Source organism: Neofelis nebulosa, chromosome 3, assembly GCF_028018385.1.
Source record: "Neofelis nebulosa isolate mNeoNeb1 chromosome 3, mNeoNeb1.pri, whole genome shotgun sequence".
Classification (NCBI taxonomy): Eukaryota; Metazoa; Chordata; class Mammalia; order Carnivora; family Felidae; genus Neofelis; species Neofelis nebulosa.
This window is the reverse complement of record NC_080784.1, coordinates 106,413,197-106,439,201: the sequence shown is the minus strand read 5'-3', so window position 1 is coordinate 106,439,201 and position 26,005 is coordinate 106,413,197. Positions and strand designations below refer to the sequence as shown.

The 26,005-nt window shown below is 40.1% G+C and overlaps 1 protein-coding gene and 1 pseudogene across 2 annotated transcripts in view; both read left to right on the top strand.

The window, feature by feature from the left end:
* The window catches only part of SYNPO2 (synaptopodin 2), a 172,019-nt gene that overhangs the window by 56,660 nt on the left and 89,354 nt on the right, over nt 1-26,005 (top strand). The window lies entirely within an intron of this gene.
* Nucleotides 12,226-21,302, top strand: LOC131507149 (keratin, type II cytoskeletal 8-like; annotated as a pseudogene).

Here is a 26,005-nt window from a genome sequence, read left to right as displayed (position 1 = left end):
GACCCAGTTTTAGAAAATTGCCACCAAAAGAAGAAGAGAAGAGGTATCAGAGGATGTTACAGTCTGGCCTTCAGATCCTGGGTTAGGCTCTGCCTTCTTGTATGAGTCCTGAATGCCGTTGCTTGCTCTCCATTGCATTCTAATTATAAAATTAAAGTAGTAACTCGTTACTCCTTTTATGTTCTTCAAACTTCATTAGAATTGCTCTAATACATTTTATGTATTCATTAATATTGTTGGAGATTGTAAAATCCTAGAAAGTTACACTAAAGTGTGTTTAGTCTCCTTATAATTTCACTCTAATGTTGTAAATCCATTATAAAATAATTTAGTATGTTGTCTTTTCTAAATCTTTTATATAAAGGGCAGAAAGAATTCTATGAGTATTTCAAGAACAAATTCAATAAAAGGCTTTTATTTTTCTATTAAAAGCATTATGATTAAAAGAAATACATTTAGGTTAGGACTTTTGGGTCAAGTACTTTGAGCTGACCAATATTTTACTGAATTGATTGTCTTGCTCTCATGTAGCTAGAAATTTGATCAAATACCCTTCTTAATCTCTGTGTTCTATAAAGATGAATTTTTTTTTACTGTTTAAAACCTGGTGTTTCAAATCTTTAAAAAAAAATTACACTTTTAGGCTTTAAGTCCATTTAATTTATCTTTAAGCAGATTGACTTAATTCTATGAACTTCAGAGTCTCTAGTGATAAACTTCTCTATCATCTCTGTATTATCTCTTTTATAGCCAGATGGGGAAAATGGTTTACATCAGGCACAATGTATATTTGAACAATAAGGTCACAAGCAGAGTTATATTACCTTTTATGGGCAGTGAGACATGTAATGTGTTGCAGCTTTCTCTTTTAAGCTACATAGCAAATCTGATACAGCACTTTGTTTTAATGCCTGGATTCCCATATGATATTATTTCCTAAGCATATTCATGTCAACAACCTGAGCCTTATTAAAGCAACATTTCCTCTTGAAATGCAGAGGAGGAGGATGGCCTTCAGTTCCAGTCCTCCTAAGTTTGATTAAAGCCACCTGAAATGAGTTTATTGTCTCACACTCTGCTCTTCATCCTCTGTTGTCTTCAGCTCTCTCTGTCCCTGTAAGGTTGGAATCAGTATGATATTAATAATTCCCAGGGGTGCCTGGGTGGCTCATTTGGTTAAGTGTCTTGCTTCGGCTCAGGTCATGATTTCATGGTTGGTGAGTTCAGGCCCCCCTTCAGGCTCTTTGCTGTCAGTCTGCTTAGATTCTCTCTCCTCCTCTCTCTCTGCCCTTCCCACCCGCCTGAAAAATAAACATTATAAAAAAATAAGTCACAGCCCTAAAGAAATAATCATCACACTTCTGCTTTAGGATCTATTCCTGTGTTAAAAGGCAATTTCAAACTCTATGAATAATTAAAACAACAATGAAAGCAACCTAAGGGAATGGAACAGTTTAATTCTAGCCTGTAGGATATGTTTTAAGTTTTAGTAGGAAGTGCTACCATAGCATTGTGTGTGTGTATGTATATACATATATATATATATATATATATATATATATATATATATATGTATACAATTTTAGGAGGACAGGGTAGGTTAGGAATTGGCATGATTTAAATAATACCAAGAGACAGGATGCCATTATCACCATAGTCTAAACTGCTTTTCATTTAATGTCACCCTAGCTTTGGGGGATCTGATTAATATTTGGTATTTCCAGCAAAAGATAAAGAATTTTACATGTCTATAATGGTCCAAAAGGAAACTTCTTTGGCTAGTTAACTCTATAAGCAAAAGAAAAAAAAACCCTCATTCCCACTCTACCCTCATCCCCCACCCCCACAGAAATTATATAAAGAGAGGTACAAAGTGGTTGGTTTAGAGCTTTGTCTGGTTTAATATAACCAACTGTGGTTTATTAAAGATGGAGTGTTTAAAGTTAATTGATTGCACGAATATGATCCAGGTTGTTACAATCCTTGTTCATAGGAATTAAGAACAAATTAATCAAGTACAGGATAAAAATTAGCAGTAGGAATGAAAGGTAAATTTTCTTAGGTAAGAAAGGAAGTGGTTGGGACATGAAGTGCTCAAAGGCAGGTTTTACCACAGTGATTCTCAGACTCCCAGAGTGCTTTGCAATCACATGGTAGGCTTGTTAATACCACAGATCACTGTCCCCACGCCCCAGGGGTAAGGTCTGATAACTGCAATTTCTAATAAATTCTAAGATCCACACTTAGAAAACACTGTTCTACCCAAACAGGCCCTCCTGGGGTCAGACGCAAACTGAGTGCTCTCCTGCCAGTGCTCTTAGGCCCAGGTAACATCCCTGTGCTGACCCCGAAATGAAAAGGGGGGATTTTCTCCTTCAAATGCCATGTTACTGGAATCATGATCACTGCCCACTTTCTCTTTTTATTCCAGAAGCATTTTCTCCACTACATCCATCTCCTGACTATACGTGGGAATCTGTACAAATATATAAGTTTTCATTACAGTGTGAAGGAATTGATGTATGTAAATTTATAATCAAGGTAAATTATAAACAGGCCATATCATGTTATTTGCTTAGCTTGGCACAACTTAAAGCATTGGGTAAGCACTTAGAATAGTCCTCTCTGGTTAGTAGTTGAAGGATCTTTATTTATCCACCAACCCCTGCCCCCCCCCCCCGAATTTTAAAACAACAAAGCCTGGGTCCCCTCTCAAGACAAATTGCATAAGGGGCGCCTGGGTGGCGCAGTCGGTTAAGCGTCCGACTTCAGCCAGGTCACGATCTCGCGGTCCGTGAGTTCGAGCCCCGCGTCAGGCTCTGGGCTGATGGCTCAGAGCCTGGAGCCTGTTTCCGATTCTGTGTCTCCCTCTCTCTCTGCCCCTCCCCCGTTCATGCTATGTCTCTCTCTGTCCCAAAAATAAAAAAAAAATAAAAAAAAAAAACGTTGAAAAAAAAAGACAAATTGCATAAAAATAGCTAAGTGGGGACTTGGTAATTAAAAGCCTTCACGATAGTACTAATGTGCAGCCAGGGTTAAGAACGATTGGTAACTCACTGGTTATCAATGGGGTGATATCACTCACAGGGGTGAAAATTAGTTCTTGGGGGGCAAAAATTATCTTGGCTATTATCATGGTTTGTGGGCCTCCAAAGTGCTGCAGTACCTACACAAGGGTATAGTATATCTGTAGTATTAGCATTTCGTGGGATGAGGCAAAATAGGAAAAAAAAATTCTTTACAAAGTAATTATGAAAAAAGGTTAAGAAATATTGCCTTAACCCTGAAAGACTGCTGTAAGTTTTCCATAATGTTTCTTCCTTCTAAAATGCAACATAGAGGCACATGGGTAGCTTAACCTATTGAGTGTCTGACTCTTGATTTTGCCTCAGGTCATGCTTCCAGGGTTTTCGGATCAAGCCCCCCATCAGGCTCTGCACTGAGCATGGAGCCTGCTGCCTGCATAAGATTCTCTCCCTCCGTGCCTCTCCCCCACCTTATGCCACACCCCTCTAAAAAAATGCAACACAAATCGAGTTGAGTGCTGTTACAGGCACATTGGTAGGAAAAACAATTATTAAAAATTCTATTACATGTTGGTCATCTAGCTAGCTACTTTTATTTTATTTTTTACTGTGTATTTATTTCTGAGAGAGAGAGAAAGAGAGAGAGAGAGAACATGAGTGGAGGAGGGGCAGAGAGAGAGAGAGAGAAAGAGAGAGAGAAAGAATCCTAAGCAGGCTCCACGCAGTCAGTGCAAAACCCAAGATGGGGCTTGAACCCACAAACCATGAAATCATGACCTGAGCCAAAATCAAGAGTCGGACACTTAGAATCGACTGAGCCACCCAGGTACCCCTAGCTAGCTACTTTTAAATGCATTATTGAGTTAATCCTCATTATCCTGTATTTTTCCTTTGGAATATACATCAAACTTATATTTAGTTTAGTTTGATTCTGGCTTCATTCCATTTTCAAAATATTTTATAATGAAAATAATTACTGTCTTCATGAGGCTTATTGAAAAATTCTGTTTGAAGCTGTGAGGCAACCAGGTGGCTTCAGATTTCTTTCACTCTAAACCACTATCAAATAAATGCATTTAATCAATTTTGGAAAGCATAACATTCCATTAAAAGAAATCACAGAAGCAAAAAACCACCATATCCTCATCTCAATAGTCTTATTTTTCTAAAGAAGTCCAGAAAATGATCATTTCATTGATTTGTAATACTATAGTTTTCAGAGTATAACTTGCCACAAGAAAGGCAAATATATTAAAATACCTGTGGTATATTGCTATTTGCAAGGGTACAAGATTGTTTTAAAAGGTACCCAAGGATTTGTTACTCAGGTATGGTGAAGCCAACAAATCAGGAGACAATCACCTTTAAAAAGGTAGTTTGTTACTCACAGTTCCCAAGACGAGGGGACATGCCAAGCCATGAAGGACCACAGGGGAAGAACCAGGGTTGGTCAGGAGGCAGAAGGAGAAAGGGGAGAGCATGGGCAAAAGCCTTCAGTGTGGTTTTCCAGCTAAGGATGGGCAAGGCAGGGTGAGAAGTTTAAGTAAGGTTGGATAGTTGGAATCATCTGAGTGCTGTGGGCTGTGGTGGTATGGGAAGGGGGCTGGTCCCTATTGTCTAATACTTGGCCTTGAGATGATTAGAGCAAAGGAGTGCCATAGAGGTGCAAGGGGGTTATGGACCCAGGATTGGTTGGCATATCAAAGGTGTGCTCAAAGGCAAGGCAAGTTGTTTACTATCTCTAGGAATTAGCTAACCTGGGAAAGGTAGTCTCTGCTAGTTGGTAAAACCTCAGATGTCCGAGCATCAAGAATACAGAAAATAAAAAAAACATATAGTTAACGTAGTTAAATATAGGTAATACCAAGGTGTGTCCCAGAAAGTCAGAGCCATAAACTAGCCGGGCTGTGGAAACAGAGGAAGATACTTGAATGTTGTGAAAATAATGTAACCAGGGGACTATTAAGTATTCTGGTCTACTTCTATCCAAGGAGAAAGTTTTAACCAAGTATGAAGATGTTCAAATCTTCCTTATATTGTATACATAACTCAAGAAAAAGCACTTGTCCTGAACAGTGAGACTAGTTGGGAGGAAGCAGATGGCGGGAGGAATTGATAGACATTACAGCCTGGATAATTCTGTCCTGTCTTATTCTGTGTGTGCTTGGCTCATGCAGACACAGTGTGTACTGATGGAAGTTCAGAGCAGACACTTTCTGTTACCGACAGCAGCAGTACATGAAGAAACAGCAAGTTTGTTGGGACCCAACAATGAAAATTTATAGCTTCACAATAGGACCAGGACTTTCATTATTGCTGTAGTAGTTATCTTTACTGTTTAACAGAAGGAAGGCAGCATTGTGTCCTGAAAAGAAACCTCATTGTGTTGTAAAGCAGGCCAAGGCTGAAATTCCAAGTCAGCTCTTTACTAGCTGCATAACCTTGGGCTACATATGCTACTTCTCTGGACTTGGGTTTTTTCATCACAAAATGCAAATTACATCTATTCTTGAGATTGGAAACAACTGAGAAACAAAACATAGGAAACAGATGAAGATTTAAATATAAAATCAAAAAAACCCCAAAAAACTGAAGTTGGGGCCCCTGGGTGGTTCATCTGGTTAAATATTGGACTTTTGGTTTTGGCTCAGGTCATGATCTCACGGTTTCAGGAGTTTGAGCCCCACATCGGGCTCCCCGCTGGCAGTGGGATTCTCTATCTTCCTCTTTCTCTGCTTCTACCCCACTCATGCTGTCTCTGTCTCTCTCAAAATAAATAAATAAACTTCAAATCAAAAACAAAAACAAAAAAAACTAAGGTGAATTTGGGGATGTGGCTAAATGTGTAGCCATAATGAGCTTCTTTAATATTTTACCCCAGAATTAAATTTCCTCACCCAATCTCAGGCAAAGCTGGAGAGAGCCCATCCTTTCAAACTTATCACAAGGACCAGTTGAGTAAGATTCTTGGGGGATGCAGAACCAGCAGGGGATGGCTTGATCTAAGCTTGCTCAGTACCTCCTCCCAGTCACAACAATCAGGGAGGCGACTCATCCCCCTGCTTGAAGAGTGATTGAGGAAGGGTGAACGAGTCAGTAAGTCCCCACCTCCCTGCCATGGAAAAAGTACAAGTGGGGACTGGAAATCCCCCTTCACTAGTAAGTAAGCATCCTAAATGGAAAGAGATAAAATTCATTAAGACTTCATTTACCATATATGGATTATTCCTTCTCCTGATATTGAAATTCAGTGAAATGGCTGTCTTTTTTGTCTTTAGCTTTTCCTTCTGAAATATCCAAAACTGATTTTTTTTAATGTTTATTTATTTGTTTTGAGAGGGAGGGTGAAGGTGGGGCAGAGAGAGAAAGAGAAAGAGAAAGAGAGAATCCCACACATGCTCCCTGCTGTCAGCACAGAGCCTGATGCAGGGCTCCATCCCACGAACCATGAGACCATAACCTGAACCAAAATCAAGAGTCAGATGCTTAACCAACAGAGCCATGTAGGCACCCCAATGAAACAAAATTTTTTAATTTATGAGAAAAGGGTCTCTTTTTTTGTTTTGAGAAAAAAGGATGTTCTGTCTGAATCCAAGTTACTTGTAATTATGTATTCTGAATTAACACATTGATTTTATACGTGATTCTTGAATTCCACTCCAATAAGACTGCAGATTGGTTAAAATGCCAGAAATAATGTAATAGCAAGCTAAATATGAATATTAAGTTTTACCATTCAGTTGTTCTTATTGGTATTTTAATTGATCACATTGGATGGTAGGTATTTAATTCATCTTTCCAGATAGAACAATTTAGCATATTCTTCATTAATATATGTACAGGTCATGAAAAATTGAGAATTTGGCATTTTCCAGCAATGATACTAAAACATACTATTTATTAAGTACTTTGTCAGGCATTGTGCCAAATGCTTTATAAAGCTTTACTTCTAATTGTATACCAACTCTAGAAGGAATTATTTTTATCCCAATTCTATAAAAGAGAAAACTGAAACTCATAGAGAGTTGAGTAATTTTCCCAACACTACACGGTTTGAAAATAGTAAAGTCAGAATTCTCACTCAGACTCCTGCAATGCCCACATTCTTTCCTTTCCTTTAATAAGTCCTTGGCCTCCCCCTGGGAAGATTCTAATGTGAAAAAAAGAAAAAAAGGTCTTGGTTCCATTAGCATAACTAACAGAAGTGACCTTGGAACTTCACTATAGTAAGGGATAGGAAGACGATGCTTTTTTAACCCTCACTTATGAGTTTGAACACATTATTCATTTTCAGCTAAAATGTTTGGTTGATTATCCGAACTGTGTTGAGAGTTTACAAAAACATGAAATAAGTTTTTTTGCACTGGTTCTATTTTGAAGTTTTTAATGGGCACACCATTGTTTTTAAGATTCTATAATACCTTGCACTTCTCTCTTCATAGGCTTCATCACTCTTGGGACAAGAGAGGTGCTCATTAAATATTCACCGACTATTTGAAGGTATTAATTGGTGATTAAAGGCATAGTGTTCTCAGAAATAAGTGGTAGAGGTATCAACTTCAGGCAGGAAAAGGAGACACTCCTTGGGACCCAGCCTTTCTCCAACTGTAGCCATTCCTTTTGAAAATTAAAAATTGCTTGAAAAAAAAAAAGGGAAAAAATTGCTTGAAATTGTACACGTCATGAGGCTTTCAACACTTCGTACTATATAGAATATGTTATTATACTTTCATAATTTGCAAAATCGCCATGCTTATTATAGATTCCTAGGAATTAATATCGACTGCCAAGGATCACTAACGTGAACGTCCTAAGCATGAGCTTGAGTACTGGTGAGCTCCCTTGAGAACCAGGGATACTTGGTCCTCTCTAGTAATTTTCCTCTAACAAAGCTCGACCCCTCTGGGCTAGGTGAGGAATGGATCAGAGTGTGAAGAGGTAGGGCAGAGCCCCTGTCACTGGCCTCCTATCCCCCTCATACCTTCCAGAAGGCCAGGATTCCTGTCAGGGCCTTGTTCCTCCTGACACATAGCCCTTGTCTGTCTACACAGTGACTGCTGCTCTCTCCTCAGATCCTTCACCTCCCTTCTCCTCAGTGTTACCAATTACATGTGTTCTTTTCATACAGGCTTTACTTGCTGTATTATAAAATCACACTTTTATTTCAGGTTTTAAAAATATTTAAATATATTGATCTTCATGTAATCATATCTTGTAATCTGTACATATCTTTAAAACAAAAAAAAAGATATTTTAAAAACTGGAATTTTGCCTACCCATGTGCCTTAAATGGCTTCATTATCCAACAGTGGGGACTTTTCCCCAGTTGTTTTCTCTTATTTATTTTTTTAAATTGAGGAAGATTATTCATGGGTAGAGTCCTAGATCCTTTTTCCAAACTGAACATATAATTTGAACACAAATTATAATACAAAAGCACCCTTTTATATAGACTCATGATTGCCGTCTAAGGAATATGTATGTCTCAAATGCAAAAGTGTATTCAACGAAAATGGGCATTTCAATGCCAATGAAATTCTTATTTTTTTAATGTTTATTTTTATTTATTTTGAGAGAAACCATGAGTGGGGGAGGGGCAGAGAGGGAGAGAGAGAATCCCAAGCACTTTTACACTCGGTGCTCATCATAGAGCCTGATACACAGCTTGATCTCACGACCCTGAGATCATGACTGTGAGATCATGACCTGAGTCGAAACCAAGAGTCAGATGTCTAACCCACTGAGCCACCCAGGCGTCCCTTTGCTAGTGCAAGTCTTGACTGAAAATAAATAAGTGTGCAGCCCATCTCTCTGTCCCAGAAGAACACTTGCATGCAGTCAGGAAGAGAAGAATGAGCAGCTACAGCAGTCCTAGACCTAAAACTGAGCTGGAGGGGAGCATATATATATATTCCTAAAATAGATGGAATTTCCACACTCCCCAGATTAACTGTTTAACTGATCAAGTGTCCTTCCATATATAGATATATAGATATGAATATAGACATATGTGTATATCGATATTCATATGTGCATATAAATGTGTCTATATGCATCTCTATATATATCTATATCTATACACTGGGAAATATGTAAGGAAGAATAATAGGTAACATGTACAAAGTACTTACTATACACCCAGCACTGTTTAAGTACCTTACATTCATTAACTCATTTAATCCTCACAAGAAGTCTATGAGGAAAGTATAATATTGTTCTCAGTTTTACAGATGAGGAAACTGTAGTGTGACTGGATCAGGTAGAGGCCAGCAGTGAGAGCGGTAAAAGAATTCACCCAAGGCAGAACAAAGGAGAAGTTTATTGAATACACTGTGAGGGAGTAGCAGGCAGGACAGCAGAGGGGAGACCATCTGCCAGGAGGCAGTGGTGGGGGGCTGTAGTTAAGGTGGGGAGGTGGGTGAGGAAGTATGGGAATGGACAGAATTTTCCTTTTTTGGAACCTGTGCCTGGGTGTGAGTAACCCATTGGTCAGCTAGGGCTAATGGATATTCTGAGGTGGGTCACCTGATGGGCCTGTTTGTATTCAGTCAGGTGGGCCCTTTTACCTACTCAGGTTTCTACGGCTCAGGTTGGTTGCCTAGAATGGCCTCTACAGAAACTGAGATGTAAGAAAATACATTGCCTAAGATCAGCCAGGTAGTAAGTGATGACTTGAACCCAAACAGTCTGGCTCTAGTCTTCATGTTCTTTTCCACCATCCCAAACTGCTTCTGTCCTCAGAGAAGGTGTAGTGTAATGGGAAGTTTAAATATTTACATATGAAATGTTAAATACTTCAATTCCATAATACAAAGCATCCCACATAGTGTGTGTGTGCTTAGATGGTGCATGGGCCCTGAGGCAGTTATGGCTGGGATTGAGAGGGTGTGTTTCCCCATATTTTACCGTGGACTGAGATAACCAGGGGAGGCTTTTCAGGAAGGCAAGAATTGAATTGGGTCTTCAGTGGAAGATTTGGAAGAGAGAAACAGAGAACAGAAGGGATTTTAAGGGAGAGAAAGCCACTGTTGAGCCACTGTTTAGAGATCAAAATGCACAAAGCATTATTTACAGGGGAGCAGTAGAAAGACAGTCTGCCCAAAGCAACAGGTTCAAGTAGAGATAGGAGATGTGTTTAGAAAGGTTGCTTATATCCAGATGTTATAAGGACGTGACTATCAGGCAAAGAATTTTGGCTTAATTTCATAGATAAAGCAGAGTTGGCTAAAGAGGTCAAGAGCAAGAATGGGAAAGTGAAAAAAAAGTATTTGGGGAATATTAGTCTGGCAACCATGTACAAGACAGATATAAGGGATAACAAAAGGGAAGCCTGGCCTTACTTGGAAATTTGTGTCTTTTTCAAAATGAGGGCCTGGAATTCAATTAGATATGTTTTAAATAAAAAGGAAGGCATAAATCTAGAAATATTACTAAGAAATTATCAGTAGGAATGGTCTGAATGGTTAAAGAAATGTAAGGGAGAACATCAAAGATGATTTCAAAGGTCTTAAACATGGCTAACACAAATTAAGATGGAATCCAAATAAGAAGTAGATACAAACTGAAATGAGAAGAGTAATTGTTTTTGTTAAAAATTTTTTTTCAATGTTTATTTTTTGAGAGAGAGAGACAGAGCACAAGCAGGGGAGGGGCAGAGAGAGGGGGAGACACAGAATCTGAAGCAGGCTCCAGGCTCTGAGCTGTCAGCACTGAGCCCTACGAGGGACTCGAAACCACAACCTGTGAGATAATGAACCTGAGCTGAAGTCAGATGCTTAACTGACTGAGCCACCCAGGCACCCCAAAGAGTGATTGTTTTTATTTCATCATACTCAAACGTATTTCTTATTGGGTCAATCAGTTCTTACTCAGCCATACAATCAGTAATGCCCCCTGAGCACTCATATTCAGAACACCACTGGAAGGAAGCTTGGTGGGAGAGGTGGAGGGAAGTGTAACTCAGAGTAAAATAAAATGTAGAGCTTGGGTGATCTTAGCTCTAATTCCGCGCCCCCCCCCCCGACTTTTTTTTTTTTTTTTTTTTGGTACATGGAGAATAGATGTAGGAAGGTGACAGGTGATAAGAAGCTTATGGACTCACTCACGTATTAGATCCCAAGGGTGTCTTGGCAAATTTCACCCATGTAATGGATCTTTAAATTGTGGTCTTTATTTGGAAAAGCCAATCCCCATAAACACAGAGGGTCCTTCCCAAGGGAAGTTCACTGTGATCTTCCATGCAGGGACCTACTGGATGCTTCTCATTTGAAAGGCTCTTGAGAATTGATGAAGAGAAGTAGGAAGTAGGCTAGGGTCCATCAACATACTCACCCATGAAGTCAGGGGCCAGGTTTCACATCTCTCTGGCTTTGGGTCTGTATGACCTAGTGTATAAGAGTATGTGCTTAGGAATCAGATTTGGAGTCAAAGCCCAATTTCTCTATTATCAGAATTGTGATTTGGAAAGCCATTTAATCCCTCTGGACTTTGTTGCCCATCTATAAAGATGAAAGTAATAACCCTATATCAAAGATCAGTGTTAAATGCTTTGTTCATGTATGTGACACACTAAATACATGATAGCTACTCTATTATTCAAGGAGGTCTAATGGAAAGAATAGTGATTATCCTAGTTGCTTATAAGGCCTGGGTAGTGTCAGAAGGTCTCAATACAGATTCCATATACTACACAAATGGCATGCATCTTTAAGCCTTCTCAAACCCTTCCATATCCACTAATATGTTTTTCTCACAACAAACTTGTGAATGAGTCAGTGTGTTCATTATTACTCCTATTTTGCAGATGGACAGAAAGGACCTTCAGAAACGGGCAAAAACTAGTTTCAATCACAAAACAAGGTCACAGAGCCTGAACTGGAACCCAGGGCTGCTCACTCCTGTCAGAGCCTGATGGGAAAAGGCCTGCTGCCACTTTTCTTGCAAAAATACCCTTCCACTTATGTAGTGAACACAGTGCAGAAAAAGCTAATTCTCTAGTCACATCAAAGAGCTGCTTGTTGAACTCTTTGACTTTTGGCAAGCCGTGCATCATTTCTTAGCCTCAGCAATTCCTTGACATTCTTTCTACTTTAACTTTCATTTTTTCAAGGCATTTTAAAATTTACTTTTAGTATTCTTAAATAGTAGGAATTATTTTAATTTTTTTTCTAAAAAAAGTATGTGGTTATGTTTCCATTAAATGCACATTACCCATCCAAGTACTTACTCAAATCAGATTATTGGTTTGGATATATGTCATATGTTATATTGGGGGTGGGTATAGGGACGTGTGTTAGTTAACATGAGGAAAGTACAAGTGAAATTTAATCTCAAAGATTTGAGATATATCATTGTACTTTAAATACTCTGATTTTAAATATAAAATATGGTTTTTTTCAACTTTGTACACCAAGTTAATTAATTGGTCCATTATTTAATAACTTTTGTACTTGCTTGGGAGTCTTAAGTAATTTTGTTTACCTCTTACGACCTTGTGGCAGCTAGGAGAGAGGATGGAAGATGTAGGAAAGGGGATCAAAAGTTTAAGACTGCAATTTCCGAATCCATATCCCATGAAGGAAATCAGGATCCCAAATAGCTCTACCTTGCAACTTGTCCACAGTTGCATGGCTAGAGGGAAACTGTAGAAAATTCCTCACACCTCATCTGGTAGTCTTCAACCATCTCAGACAGACTACTTCAGTCATCATTTCCCTCGTAGAAGCAAGATGACTTTGTTAGAAGAAAAGTTGAAATTTTCCCTCACATTGCTCCCCCTGGAATTTTTGAGGGTTAAGTCCTAGAGTGCTCTGCCAGCCACCAAGGGAGCCATACTTGGGGGTGAGGGGAAGGACCATTCTGAATTCTGAGGTCATACATTCAATTTTACTTTGATTTAAGATCCAATTTTGACATTATAAGATAGATGACATTTTGACCCTATGTATTTCTATTCAAAGGATTTTAGGGTATGTTTGTTCATCAGTAAGTAAAGCTGAGATGTATTGACTATAGAGTTACTGGTAACATAGAATCTATTATTTTTATGACAAGGCAAGCAGTATATTTTCCCTAGGAGTGAGGAATTAATTACATCCCTGAGATGTCTATCCCATCCCCACATCAAGGCATTAGAGGAAATCAGTTCCCTCAAATCATCACTATCCTTCCTTTTCACTTCACAGACCAATCATGGAGGTTTGGATCCTAAATTTAACTTTGGAAGTTTGCTGCAAGTTCCAAAAATTTCCTAAATAGGTTTCAAATGTTAGCACTTTGTGGGCTTAGGAATGAAGAATTAAAAGAAAAGTGATGATTACTGTTATAATAAAAACCTGGCACAAAATGAAAAGGTTCTTTCTCTCTCTCTCTCTCTGTCTTCCCACTTGCAAAGGGGGAAGTCCGTGAGTTTTTCTGATAATCTCAAAGCAGTTTAATGGCATGGGCAATGGGCTTTTTCAGAATATCACTATAAGTAATGATTTCAATTCAAGGATCATCTTTTAAACTTATACTGGGACAAATCTGGTGCAAAGAAACATGGGAGATACAGAAGAAACATGACCCACAGGCCCTCTCTAGTTGTCTGTGACTGCCATGCTGCCCAGCCATTTTTTCCTAGTTCCTCCTCCTTTACCAACTTCTGTATGTTGGAGTCTCTAAGGCTCTATCCACCTTGGAGGAACTTTTTGTCTTCTCTCTCTACACTCTCTCTCTGGGTGTAGTGGGCTGAATGGTGGTCCGTGAAGAGATGTGTCCACACCCTAATCCTCAGAACTTGTGAATGTTAGTGAATGTTACCTTACTTGGGAGAAGGGGTCTTTGCAAGTGTAATTAAGTTAAGAAACTTCAGATGAAGAGATCATCCTAGATTATTCAGGTAGACCATAAATCTAATGGTAAGTGTCCTCATAAGAGACACACAGGGGAGAATTGAGACAGAAGAGGAGGAAGCAGTGTGACAAAAGAGGTAGAGCTTGGAGTGATATGGTCACACAAGGCCACAAGTCAAGGTTTGGTGACAGCCACCAGAAGCTAAAAGAGCAAAAAATTTTCTCACCTAGAGTCTCCAGAGAGAGTGCAGCTCCTATAGACACCTTAATTTTGGACTTCTGGCCTCCAGACTGTGAGAGAATAAATTTCTGTTTTATTAAGCCGCCAGTTTATAGTCATTTGTTACAGCATCCACAGGAAGCTAATACAGTAGGTGATCCCATCTAATCTCTTATCTTCTAATTCCATCTCTAGACTTAAATTTCCAAGCCTGACCTCTCCTCAGAGTGCCACACCCCATATACATCTAACTGCCTACTGGATGCCTCCACTTGGATACTAAGAGATATCTCAAACTTAATATGGCAAAGGGAACTCTTGATTTCCAACCTTTACATTGGCAAATCTACTTCCAAGTCTTCTGCATCAATAAATGGCATTGCTATCTCAGGTTTAGGGCTTAGCTCCAACTACTTCATGGCTCTGGCAAAGAACCTAAGCATCTTGCTTGATTCTTTTCTTCTTCTCAATACCTGCCACCTAATTCCTAGATGAATCCTCTTGGCTACTACCTTAGTCCATCATCCCGGACTCAAATTTCTGTTGTGGCCTTGTAATTTCTGCCCTGCCTCTACTCTTGTCTCTCTCCACTACAGCCAGCATGAACATCCTACAGTGTAACTCATTCTATTACTCTCTGCCTAGGATGTTTTGATAGCTTTCTATTACTTAGAATATTTATCAAAATTTATTACTTTGGACTACAACAATGGTTCTCAACTGGAGGCTTTTTTGCTTACCATTTGGTAATTTCCAGGGACATTTTTTGGTTATCACTAGGGAGAGCCTACTGGCCCACAGTGTGTAGAGCCCAGGAATACTGCCAAATATCCTACACTGCACTGAACTCCCCATAGCAAAGAATTATCTGGCCCCAAATGTCAATGGTGCTAACGTTGAGAAACCCTACAGAATCCACACAAGCTGATTGATATTTGCCTTCTGTTGATTCATTTCCTTCTACTCTTCCTCAAATATGCCAAGCTTGTCCACATCTCAGAGCTCTCGAATATACTTTGGGTGGAGACTACATTCCTAGATCTTTGTATCTCTGTATCTTCAGTATTCAGGTATGAGCTCAAATATTACCTCCTCAGAGAGGCATTCCCCATCTAATGTGGCCTCTACCATCTTACCCCCAGTTTCTCTGTCACATTAGCCTACTTTTACCTTCTATATTGATCTTATGAGCACTTTAATTTAATTATGTCATTGTATGTGTGTTGTTGGCTTCTGTGCTCTAAGCTTATATGACCCTGTAAGGTCTTTCAAGATCCTTGCTATCTGCCTGCACCTGCAGCAGTACCAGGCACAGAGTAAGTGCTCAGTGAGTGTTGGTCAAATAACTGGCATACAAATGGAAAGCAACAGAGGATAATTACATAACTTATAAAAGGCTTGGTGCTAAAAGTGATGTAGTGAATCACCAGGAAGGAGGGTTTATTTCTAGCCCTTGTTAATTTCTAGTATATGGCTCTTTGGATGTTATGATGACTTACCTCCACTGACAGAATGAGTAGTTGGGATGTTCAGCCTAACTTGTTTATAGGAAAGATGTAATTTTACTGTTGGCTCTATTGTTCTGAAGGTGAAACAGGCTTTCAGGTAGTAGATGGCTGGTAAGCAGTTGTCAATATGGTTGTGGATTTTGAAGCATTCACATAGAAGTAACAGATGAATTCCCTGAGAGCAGAGAAATCCACTGAGGGATTGCTTTTGGAGAGAAAAACCAAGGATTTGCTCTAAAAGAACCTACTGTTAGGAACAGAGAAGAAAGAAGAGTTGTCAAAGGAAATAGAGAAAACTGGTGAGAAAAATAATAGGAAAACAAAACAAGACAAAGTCTCTGAAACCCCAAGTCATGGAGTGATAGAAGACAGACAATATATAAAGAAGCATTGATAACCCACCTAGAAGCAGTTTCTCAGCTCCTTCTTGAACCTCTGCCAGGTTCAGCCTGCTTGCCTCCACTCCAGCCTCCACTATGTCCATCAGGGTGACCCAGAAGTCCTGCACGGTGTCCACCTCCAGCCCCTCGGCCTTGAGCAGCCACTCCTACATGAGCGCACCTGGTGCCTGCATTAGCTCCTCCACTTTCTTCCAGCAGCAGCTTCCTGGGTGGACTAGGCACCAACATGAGTGTGGTCAGGGACTATGGCAGGGCCAGAGGTATATGGGGCATTACAGCTGTCTCAGTGAACCAGAGCTGGATATGGACCCCAGCATCCAGGCTGGGCACACCCAGGAGAGGGAGCAGATCAAAACTCTCAGCAACAAGTTTGCCTCCTTCCCTGACAAGTTGTGGCATGTGGAACAGCAGAACAAATTTCTGGAGACCAAGTAGAGCCTCCTATAGCAGCAGAAAACAACTTGGAGCAACATGGACACCATGCTTGAGAGCTATATCAACAACCTTCCGCAACAGCTGGACACACTGGGCTAAGGAAGCTGAAGTTGGAGGTGGAGCTTGGCAACATGTGGGGCTGGTGGAGGACTTTGAGAATAAATATGTGGAGGAGATCAAAGAGCATGCAGTCATGGAGAATGAATTTGTCCTTATCAAGAAGGATGCAGATGAAACTTACGTGAACATGGTAGACCTGGAGTCCCACCTGGAAGGGCTGATGGAAGAGATTAGCTTCTTAAGGCATCTGTGTGAAAAGATCTGTGAGCTGCAGTTCCAGAACTCTGACACATCCATGGTCCTGTCCATGCACAACAGCTGTGCCCTGGACCTGGACAGCATCATCACTGAGGTCAAAGCCCAGTATGAGGACATCACCAGCTGCAAGCAGGCTGAGGCCGAGACCATGAGGCCAAGACCACATCAAGTACAAGGAGATGTAGACATTGGCTGGGAAGCCAGGCGATGACCTCTGTAGCATAAAGAGGGAGATTCCTGAGATGAACCAGAATATCAGCCAACTCCTGGCTGAGATCGAGGGCCACAAAGGCTAGAGGGCTTCCCTGGAGGCTACCATTGCTAGTGTTGAGAAGAGCAGGGAGGCTGTTAAGGATGCCAATGCCAAGCTGGCTGAGCTGGAGCAAACCAAGAACATACACGGCAGTTACATGAGTGCCAGGAGCTCATTAATGTCAGGCTGTCCCTGGACATTGAAATCACCACCTACTGCATGCTGTTGGAGGGCAAGGAGAGCCAGCTAGAGTCTGGGATGCAGAACCTGAGTATCCATACTAAGATCACCAGCAGCTACTCAGGTAGCCTGAGCTTGGCCTACAGGAGCCTCATGAGCCCTGGCCTCAACTATGGCCTGAGCTCCTTCCAGTCCAGCTTCAGCTCTGGCGGGGGCTCCAGCCCCTTCAGCCGTGTCAGCTCCTCTGAGGCTGTGGTTGTGAAGAAGGTTGAGACCCTTGATGGGAAGATCCAAGTGGTCTGATGTCCTGTCCAAGTGAACAACCACTGTGGTCCGTTCCAGCTCCTTTGGCTGCTATAGAGCCTTAGGGGAAGGAGCTGTACAGGGAAGTGTCAGGAACAGGAGACCCACTTAAGGCTCAGCCCCAGTCCTCAGCCCACCCTTAGGGGGAGTCTACTGCCCTGGGTACCCCCTCTTGCCCATGCCCCCAACTAAAAGCTAATTCAAGTATCTTTTCCCAAATAAAGTCTCAGATGGCTCTGCCAATTCCCCCAAAAGATAAATAAAATAAAATAAAATAAAATAAAATAAAATAAAATAAAATAAAATAAGCACTGCTGATGCATTTGTGGAACTTTGTGCTTTTGTGTTGTGGGTACATGTTCCTTCCATTAATCACGTAATGAAAGTAATGAAAATATTCAGTTCTTACTTTCTAAAAATGTTAACTCTGCTATGATAGTCCCATGATTGTAAAGGGTTTGGGGATAATCTTCAGACCCCTAGTTTTTCTAATATCTATTTTACTTATTAGGAAAAAGTCTGATAATTTCTAATAGCTGCAAAGTGTTGGCAGTAGAAGTTATACTGTTCCCTTTTACCCGTTGTTGAGTGGTTGAGAAATCATCTAGGGAGATTGGCAAAATTAAGAACTGGCAAAAGCTTCCATATGCCCCAAACTGATTCAGTCCTGTTTCCATGTTTGGAAATGGTTTCTTGAGCTTATCCACACTTTGCTGGCAGGTCATATCTTTGCAGAATGACAGGCACTTTTCTTTCTACCACCCACTAGCCATGATCCTGGCTTTGGGGAATGCAAACCATTGTGATGTCCAGAATCTGAGGGCAAATAAACCATGGACCAAGTGAAATTGTGGGTACAGCCATTGTGTAAGAACTAACTATATTGCAACCACACATCACTGAGCTTGCCTTATAGAGATGTGTTTTGTCCCATCATATGAAGAGAGAAGTGAAGGAGAGGACATTTTTGAAACATGGGTGTAGATGAGAGTTAAACATATCTAAGAATGAACTCAATTACTGCATTTCATTCTAAGAAAGGAGAACTTCTATAACACTTTTAATGAGAGAGTACATTGTTGTGTCCAAAGTCAGATACTTTGTACGAGGCGTCCTGGGCAGATACCTATCCTGTTAGATCATTACAGTGAGTATGCAGACAGTACTTTATGTCCTACTTAAGCATGTTTTCATCTAGGAAGAACTAAACTTTAATCCTATCTACAATTTCAGAGGTGGATTATTTCAGTTTAATGGTATATTCACACAGGCCACCAGAATCAGAAATCATTTTGCCTGACTTACTGATCTATGTTATCAGTAACTGCTATGTCAGTATTTAATATAACTTCAACAATAAGAAAAACACAATGACTTTGGGATTTTCATGTATTTAGATCTGGTGCCAACAATTTTTTTTAAGTTTTGTACCTTTAACTTCTTAAAAAATATTAGATTTTACTTATTCCTTCTGTCGATTAATCAAAAACACAGGGAAATGAGGATCAACTAGCTTGTTAAAGTTAGTATTAAATGTTGTTAAGATTCATTCCATTGTCTGTCAGACCTTCATCATAGGGTTGTCTCTCCTGATCTTCTGATGTAACAACTTGCATTAAGTTTTTTGCATACAGTTCTGGAAAACTTGTATTCATTTTTAAATACTAGCTGTAGGAAAACTCAGTAGTTTAGAGGCCAAAGCTGTCCTGGATACATCCTGTCCTTGAAATGTGACTATTTCTAATCAAGTCCTGTCCAGGCAATCCATGGCTTTCACTGAGTTGGGACTGTAGACTAGTGGGATGTAGTTGGGCTGTGCATAAAAGGAGGATCACCTGTAAAGACCATTCCCCAGTCTTTGGCTCCACTCAACCTAATTGTAGAACATGGAGCTGATGCCAAGGGAAGTTTTAGAGATTGAGAGATAAACCAGAGATAAGGGAGAAAACATTGCCTGAGGAAACCTTCAGATTTTATATATTAGGGTACAATTCTTATTCTTTCTCCATATTTCTCTTTCTCTTTCTCTCTCTCTTCCTTTCTCCTTCATTCCCATCAGATTTTTTTCATTAATTGTAGGTAGTTCAAAATGGAGAAGATCCATGATAGCCATTCATCTATTCATTCAATGAATAGTAACTACTCTCTGTTAGACACTGTGCTAGAGATACTGATGTTCTTACAAATAAGAAAATCCCTGCCTTCAAGGGACTCATAATCCAAAAGGCGTCACAGATGAGAACAATAACCTTTATGGCAAAATGCATAATGTGTCCCAGGTATTAGCTGGGACCTCCTGGCCCTTTGAGATTAGCAGCACAAAACTCCCATTTCGTGTCTCTCTGAAGTCCAAAGCATGTCCCCAGGATTCTTGTTACATTCTCCGTCAGCTTTGCTCTGATTTCCTGCTGTCTGATATTCTCTGTCTCTTGCAGCTGTTCTTTTATTTCTGTTCTGACACAGACCCAAGGTTGGGACACAACTCTTTCTCTTCTGTTCCCTCCCACACCCTGGTCTGTCTCTCCTCCTCCCACACAAAGCAATCATGAAAACAAGGTTACTATACTGACTCTGTGTTTCAGAACTTGAACTGAGAGTTTTGGGGTCATGGGAGAGCACAGCAGTAAACTTCAAATGACGCAGGGCACATTCCTGCTTTAGGTCTATCTGGTACCCGTCACCAGGGCTTTCTCATTATCTGCTTCCCCTCACAGAGCACTCCGATGTCTGCCAGTCTTCTCTTCTGCCTCCTGATTCTCTTCCTCATGTCATCTTTCCTGCTTCTCCCCCACACTCCAGTTCTGGGATATTCTTGCTCTCTGTTGTTCAGAGTATGCCTTTCCTTTTCATGCACCCCCAAATTCAAGTGCAGGCCCATCTTGTTCATACCTAAGTCCTTCCTGGTGTTCAGGCAAGGGGCCTTTCATGTTCTAGAATCCACTTTCTATTTGCCATATAGAAGGCAGTGTGGCTGCATAATATTTTCTCCCTTCCTTTATCTGTACTGAATAATTTATGTACTCATTCAACAATATTTGCCAAACGTCCGCTATGTATCAGGTACCGCTGTGGGTGCTGAAATTAAAACTGTGTACAAGATAGGCATAGGTCCTGTCCTCATGGATTTACATTCCAGGAAGAATGTCCAAGATGCAAAGAAGAAATAGAAAGGCCCTACCTCATTCTTGGATGGGATTGCACATCATGGAAATTTAAGTCTGACAGGACAAGCAGGATTAATCTAGGTCAGTCAGAGGATAGAATTTCAGACAGAGGGACTCAATGACAAAAGTTGGCTATGAAGTTCTTCACTGTTCATTCGGGCTGCTAGAATGAAAGGGGAGACAGAAAATGTGGTTTATTTCCATCATCTTTCCCTCTAACTCCCACACTTCAGTACTCAAGCAATACCTGTTGGGCAGAATTGAGGTATGAGCTCTCTAATGAGAAAGAAAAGGAAGAGTGTCCCATCCTTTTCAGTTTCTGGGTGGAGTCCCAAGGTTTGAGAGGCTTGTTTGAACTGGTTCCTCTTTCCCAGAGTCTGGACCCTGGAACATAGCTCCCTCCTTACCCAGGTAGATCCTAGGGAAGGAACTTCTCTACAGTCTCATCTGGAGAATGGAAGTCAGGGTACGGCTGGAGGGTTTGGTCATAATCATAAAGAGCTGTGGGATATGGGGGGCACCTGGGTGGCTTAGCTGGTTAAACACCCAACTTTTGATTTTGGCTCAGGTCATGATCCCAAGGTCCTGAGATGGAGTTCTACATTGGGCTCCACCCTGAGAGCATGAAGCCTGCTTTGGATTCTCTCTTTCCCTCTCCCTCTCTCTCTCTCTCTCTCTCTCTCTCTCTCTCTCTGCCCCTCCTCCACTTATGCTCTCTTTCTCTCTCCCTTTCTCTCAAAAATAAATAAATAAATAAATAAATAAATAAATAAATAAATAAATAAAAGCTGTGGGATTTGGAATTGGGTCCCAGGGCTGCTGCTAGTTCATATGGAACATTTATGCAAAACTAAAACCAACAAACAAAATTGCCATTTCTTTTTCTGGGGTGGTGCAACCCATAGCCAGGGTGCAGGCCTTGTGAAGTGAAAGGTCCCCTCCACCAGTTTCCCTTGTTCATGGTGCAGCCTGAACAAATGGTGATCCACTGTGTCCCAGGTTCTAAATTCTATACACGTAAGTTGAATAGATTGATGAGGTTCTTATGGCACCCGAATTCACTGATGTACTCAGATTGTTGGTCTTTCCTCACAAGGCTCTGAATGATTAGCTAACAAAATGGTAGTGTTTAAGGAATTGTACATCACGATAGGCACATCTTTTCCCTCCTTCTTATTTAATTACTTAAAAATAACAGTAATAATGGTTAACCTTCACTGAGCATACTTGACATGTTCCAGGCACCGCACTAAGTAGTTTATAGAGATTACCTCAATGAATTCTTAATAGCAATTCTGTAACTTACATATCATTAATATTTGAGAAGACAGAGACTTAGGTGATTGAACTCAGCTAGTAAGTGGGTTTTAACTTAGAGCCCGTTTTAACTCCCACTTTATACTGCCTGTTTTGTTTTCTTTTCTTTCCCTACTTTCTTCCTTTTTCTCCCCTCCCTCCCTGTCTGTCTCCCTCCCTCCCTCTCTCTCTCTGTCTCTCCCCATGGGAACAAAACCTTTCAGAGGAGCCGTGTAAATAAGGTATTCATTGAGCTTCCCGATAACTCTACAGTTGATCTCTTAGTTCTGACAGTCCTTGAGACTGGACTTTCCAAACAAATAGCTTCCCTTTGTTGTTTGGGGTATGCCTAAGAGGCGGGATTCTGAATATCCTGGCTTCAGGTTTCCAAACCAGCAGGTCATGCCCAGAGCCTAATCCTTGCTGGATGGTAACACATGTCAGCACACAAGAAAACAAAGCTCCACTTGGTTATTGGCGGGAGGCTCTGTGGCTTTTCTGGCCAGCCCAAGTGAAAGCACAATGAAGAAGCCCCCATCCATGGTCATTTTTAGAGAATTATTTGCCATCTGGGTAAAAGAGATATAGAATAGTACTTGATAGTTTCTCTACAAAGAGGCTCCATGTTTTCCCTATGATTTTGGCACACACCTCTGGATAATTCCCTTAGGTATCAGGCATCTCCTCAAAAACTAATAGGATACACAGCATTTTAACTAAAGTCTGTAGTTAAAAACTGGGCCACTAGGTGGTATTCCTGTTAACTTGGCTTGAAAAACTTTTATACCCTAAAAAAAAAAAAATGTAGTGTCTACTTGAAACATAGATCTGTTCATGCACCTTTAACCTTTGTTAGAGAATGTGATGTAGTGAAGATACATAGCTAATTCATAAAATGTCTAATTTTGGTGAAAAATGTGCAACATCCAATATATTAACTTCCAAATAAGATAACCTAGTGCTCTTGGTTATTGGTTTCCAAAGACTCGTTGAACATTTCCTTGTTTGGCTTTGGAGGAATTTGCTCTGGGAATTCAGCCTGGCCCTTGACTCACTGAAAGACTACAGACTTAGAACAGAGCAAGCAGGCTGAGAAGCCAACTAGTGAAAATGAAAGCAAGAGGTCCTGGGCCCCAGGCTTAGTGTGTGTTCTTTAAAGAAGGAAGAACTCCTGCAGGGTCAGGAGAATGTCACTGGCAACCCTGGAGCTTGCTAATGCCAATCAGACATCATGTGTTCCAGACAGATCAACAAAGTACAGAGGCAAAATGTTTCATTGGATCTGGTGTAGCAGTGTTGTGGCTTCACGGAGATCTTCTCCCCTAAAGGTTATTATTATTTTACCATTAGCCATTTAACCATTTTACCTGATGTTGACATACCTAACTCAGTAAGGAAAGTGAGTGACAGATCTTTCAGACTGAAGCCCAGGCTTTAGAAGGTCACAGCTAAGAAAGCATTCATATCCACGTCCAGTCCCCTTTAGTAAGATTTCTAACCACGATATAGGGCTGGAGCATGCCAAGAATGGGACCAGATATGCATGCATTTGCTGAGGTAAAAGAACAGTGTCCTCTTCTTAGCTGGCATTGGAGTCAGGGAGTGGCGGGGTCTTACTTTTGAAAACCATGGAATATATATTGATTAAAATGTGTAACATTACTGGGTTTATTTTGTCCTCACCTCTTGAGAACTTTTGCAGAAACAAGATTGGAGTGATTCTGAACACTACTGCATTTTTCACCTGAGGATTCCTAAGACCTCTGAACTCTGATAAAAACATCAGAGGTCCTGAATCTAACTCTTAAGTATTATGAAATCCTGTACGGCACAAACTTTAAAGTGAGAGGCGCGAGAAGACCTCTGTTCTGAGTATACCTTAGCCACTGTCCAGTTGAGAGACTCTAGTAACCTTTCCATGACCGTCAGTTGACCTTAAGGGCCCCTTGAAGCTCTTAAACTCTATGCTAATATAAATAAGCACAGCATTCTGTCCGATAGGTTAGCACAGTTTTAGTATCTCCTGCACCACACAGGTAAATTTTAGACCAAGGTCACAATGTAGTCTTATCCTCTAAAACATTTTTCTGTTATATTAAAGTGAACTGTAAGTCCCTGAAATGCTGGATAGATATCTCATTGCACTTTCTAAACGTTCTAGATGGCTTCAAAAATGCATCTGACGCTAAAGATGTATTGTTTTTCAAACTACTTACATGTGTGGTGTTTAAAATGGAAAATGCAGTTGTAAGTTGTAATACAATATTTCTCTCCAGATTGTAATAAAAGGTTTATATGATCAATTAACAGTGCTTTCACTGCCCTCTGCTGCCTGGATTTGGAAAGCTTAGCCTTACATCTGACTGGGAAAGGCCAACTTTTCATTTATGGTCATTGTTATTAATGCTCACTGGCATATTCCAAGTGTAACGCTATCTGATTTGGAAAATTTCAACAATGAAGTAGCCAATAGCCTGAAACCAAATAAGCACTATGTTCTTGTGAGTCAGGATTTTCTAAAGTCTTCTGGGGTTTTATTAAGTCCTGAGTGTTCTTTCTATAAGATCATTAATATATACAGAAATAGCTGTTTATTTAGAAGTTGATTACAGAGTTTATTTTTTAATACTTTATTTTTTTTTTAAGATTTTTATTTTTAAGTAATCTCTACACTCAGCATGGAGCTTGAATCCACAATCCCAGGATCAACCCTGAGCATCACATTCTCCACCTACTGAGCCAACCAGGTGCCCCCATACCTGTTATTCTTTAAAACATTAAAAATTAATACAAATGGCAACAGAACAGATGAGAACCTTGCTTTTTTTAGGATGTGGAGTGAAGTTTAATAGAATTGCTTTGTGGGAATATTTTATTATTTGCATTTAAATATCAGGTGCTTAACATAAGGAAAAGATTGGGTGCTTTCATAGTTTCAATTATAGTTTCATCTACTTTTAATTAACAACATTAAGTGCCATGTATGTCTGTTCCTTAGGGCTTCTGTTTAATAATAAACGCAAAAATGAATAACTTATATTCATCACCCTTCCTGCAGACGTGCTTGATATTTGTATCCATTACTCATCTAGCAAAAGCTTTACCTGAAATCTATTTTACCTCTGACTTATAAATTATCAACAGCTTTTATTCACTTAACAACTTGTCAAGTGCCTACCACATAACAGGCACAAACTTATAGATGGATATAAACTGCACTTCTGATTTAAGGTGCTCACAATTTAGTGGGAGCAAAATAGAAATAGACACACCTTATTGAGAAACTTTTGAATATTGGGCTTCCATTTGTGCCAATCAGGAGTCCCAGTAGTCCGATTGTTTCTGATCGGGACCTATGACACAGTTGCTAGTGACTAATTCTGTTTGTAGTGCTCCTCAGTACTCACTAACAAAAACAGGATTGGGTTTTGCAAATCTCTCTCTCTCTCTCTCTCTCTTTCTCTCTCTCTTTTTACTATATACCTTTAAAAATTTTGATACCTCCCTTAGACAAGGTGTATGTATCTACCCTAACCACCCCCTTTCCTCCCCAATCACAATTGTGTTTGCAAACATTAGAAAGATAAATATACTTCCAAGTGCAGATAACTGTATTTTACTGTTGTAACTCTGGAGGGTTGGTAATAGAAAACTGGTTCTGCTATATCCAGTTATTGCCAAAGCAGAGAGCTACGGACCCAACACTCCAGAACCAAGGTGGGTATTTTTTTTTTTTTTTTTTTTTTTTTGGTGGATGATTCTGACATTTAACTGGCTAGGAGTCAATAACCCTTTTTAGCAGGTTAGTTTATTTGGTTACCAAGAATATGTTTTGAAAACACAGGAATACAGAAAGAGCTTTGCTTGAAGTCCTCAAATGCCACGTAAGGAACACGTAGGAAGTGATTGTTCAAAGTTAAATGCTTGGATAAAGTTTTTCATTTTGTTATGGGTAAGGTAGGCATTTAGTTACATTTGCTTCAAGAGTTTTCTAGGGTTAAGTCATTGAAGTCATTCTGCATGGTGTGCAACTTGGAATGTAGCAGGATTCTCACCCAGAAAGTCGTGG